The sequence below is a fragment of the Canis lupus genome, unplaced genomic scaffold (assembly GCF_048164855.1).
Source record: "Canis lupus baileyi unplaced genomic scaffold, mCanLup2.hap1 Scaffold_277, whole genome shotgun sequence".
Classification (NCBI taxonomy): Eukaryota; Metazoa; Chordata; class Mammalia; order Carnivora; family Canidae; genus Canis; species Canis lupus.
The window spans coordinates 50,001-52,500 of NW_027326515.1; the positions used below are offsets into that span (position 1 = coordinate 50,001).

The window sequence follows — 2,500 nt, forward strand, 5'->3', positions numbered from 1 at the left end:
CGTCGGCTCGCGCGGGGGCGCCCGCCGCCCGGCGCGCGCCTCCCGCCGCCCGCCCTGGACGGTCCTCCGGTCAGGCGGGCGTCCGCGCCATCTCCGCCCTCCCGCTCGTCGCCTCTCCCTCTCCCACCCCGGCCCACCCCCCGCCTCTGGGTCCTCGGGGCCCGGGTCCGGCTCTCCCCTTCTCCGTCGCCGCCCCCGCCGCCCCCCTCCCCTGGCCCTGCCCGCTCACGCCCCGCTTCCCGCTGCGGGCCCCCCCCCCCGCCCTCCGTGGCGAGGCGGGGCCCGGGTCGCGGTTGTGGGGAGGGCCGGGGGTCGGCCGGCCGGGTGTTTTCTCCTAAGGCGAGGCGAGGTGGTGGCTCCCGGGGGTGTTCCTCGGAAGCGAGGGGATCCGGCCGGCCCCGCCCCCGGTGGCTTTTGGGGGCGGGGGAGAGACCGGGGAGAGAGAGGGAGGCTGGCTGTCGGGCGGTGGCGGGGCCCGCGTCGCGGCGCCCGCCGGGCCCTGGTCCGTCACGGGCCGGCAGCGTCGGGGGGCTCGCGCCCCTCGCTTGGCGGTGTCGGCCGCGGCCGGCCGGGGGGAGGATCGGCGTCGGGGCGGCGGCGGCGGCGGCCTTTGGCCTCGCTCCCCCGCGCCCCGCCTCGCCCGTCCCCCCCACCCTCTGTCCAGGTACCTAGCGCGTCCCGGCGCGGAGGTTTAAAGACCCTTTGGGGGTCGCCCGTCCGCCTCGGGTCGGGGCGGTCGGGCCCGCGGGGAGGGTCAGTCCCCTCCTCCAGACTCCGCCGCCTCGGTCCCCGCCACCCCGTGGGGTGTGCGGGGGGGGGGTCGCCACGCCACGTGCCCGGTCCACGCGGCCGCCGGGAGGGGGCTCGCCCCCTGCCCGGTGGCCGTCGTGCCGCGTCCGTGTGCGCGTGCGGCCGCCCCCCCCCCCCCGCGTCCCCGGTGTGGCGTGGGGCGGGGCAGGTGGGAACCCCCTGGGCGCCTGTGGGGTTGTCCTCGCTCGCCCCCCGCGCCCGCGCGTGCGCGGCGGGGGCGGCGGCCGGACGCCCCGTCGTTCGTCCGACCCTTCCGACCTTGTCGGAGTCTGATCTCGTGGTCTCTGCTGGCCGGCCAGAGGCGCCCTCCGGGGATGTGCCGTGCCAGGGAGGGGGGCTCTCCCCTCCGCTCGAAACTCGTACGACTCTTAGCGGTGGATCACTCGGCTCGTGCGTCGATGAAGAACGCAGCTAGCTGCGAGAATTAATGTGAATTGCAGGACACATTGATCATCGACACTTCGAACGCACTTGCGGCCCCGGGTTCCTCCCGGGGCTACGCCTGTCTGAGCGTCGCTTGGCGATCAATCGCCGCCCCTGGTGGCGGCGCGGCTGGGGGTTCCCTCGCAGGGCCCGGTCTGCCGGGCCCTCCGTCCCCCTAAGAGCAGACGCGGTGGCCGCCTCCGCGTGCCTCCCTCCTTCCCTCCCTCCCTCCCCCGCTCCCCTCCCGTGCCCTTCCGCCGCGCCCGGTCCCGGCCGCCCGCGCCCCCCGCCCCCGCACCCGTGCGGTGTGGTGCGGTGCGTGGGGGCCGGGGACCGGGCCGGCGGCGGGGCCGTGGTGGGGCGGGCGGTGGGGCGGGGATGTGGGGGTGTGACGTGAGAGGCGGTGCCCGCCCGCGAGAAAAGGAGAGAGGCGAGAGCTCGCGCCGAGGAGGGCCGCGGCGGCTGCCGCCGCCGCGGTCCCCTCTTGGGGAGATCCCTCGCGCCGCACGCGGCCACGGGGTCGCCCGGGTCGTGCGTCTGGGGCGGAGGAGCGGGGGTGTGTGGTTGCGGTCCCGCGCCGCCCCTCCGCTCCCCTCCCCTCGCCCTTCCCCGCTGGCGACCCCCGGCCTTCGCCCTGTCGGGGCGGCTCGCGCCGGGCCGCGCCCCGGGGCTGCGTGCCCCGGCGGCGGCCCGCGGGACGCCGCGGCGCCGCCCGCCGCTGCGCGCTTCCGCCCCCCCCCGGGTCGCGGCCGCGCCGCGCCGTTGCTCCCCCGGAGCCCGCGGTTGGGTCGCGTCGGGGTCGAGGCGGGCGGAGGGTCGCGGCCGTGGGAGGGACGTCGCGCGCGAGGAAGAGGGAGGCGTGGGGGCCGGGTCGTCGCGCGGGGCGGCGGGCGAGGGCGTCGCGGGCCGGCGGTCGGGGGCGACCGCCGCGACCCGACGACGTCCCGCCGCCCGCCCGCCCGCCGGCCGGCGCCCGCGCCCCCCCTCTCCCCTCGCCGCGCGGCGCCCGCGCCCCGGCTGCCCCCTCCGTCTGCGCGGCTCCCCCGCCCTCCGTGGCCCGGCAGGGCCCCTCGCCGCCGCCGCCGGCTCGTGCTCCCTCGCCCGGGGTCCCCCCCCCGGGGGGCCCCGTCGCCTCTCGTCCTTGGCTCTCTCTCCCGGCCTCGCGGCGACTCCCGCGCGCGCGTGCGCGCGCGCGCCCTCCGAGACGCGACCTCAGATCAGACGTGGCGACCCGCTGAATTTAAGCATATTAGTCAGCGGAGGAAAA

The 2,500-nt window shown here is 79.6% G+C and overlaps 2 non-coding genes across 2 annotated transcripts in view; both read left to right on the plus strand.

Annotated features, from left to right (window-relative positions):
- The first annotated feature begins 1,173 nt into the window (after positions 1-1,173).
- On the plus strand, positions 1,174-1,326 carry LOC140629851 (5.8S ribosomal RNA). Its single transcript, XR_012027678.1, has one exon. It is a non-coding gene; the product is annotated as a 5.8S ribosomal RNA (ribosomal RNA).
- Positions 1,327-2,440: 1,114 nt separating this feature from the next.
- LOC140629850 (28S ribosomal RNA) overlaps positions 2,441-2,500 on the plus strand; it is a 4,758-nt gene continuing 4,698 nt past the window's right edge. The window contains exon 1 of the ribosomal RNA XR_012027677.1: positions 2,441-2,500. This exon is cut by the window's right edge and continues 4,698 nt beyond it. This is a non-coding gene — a ribosomal RNA (28S ribosomal RNA).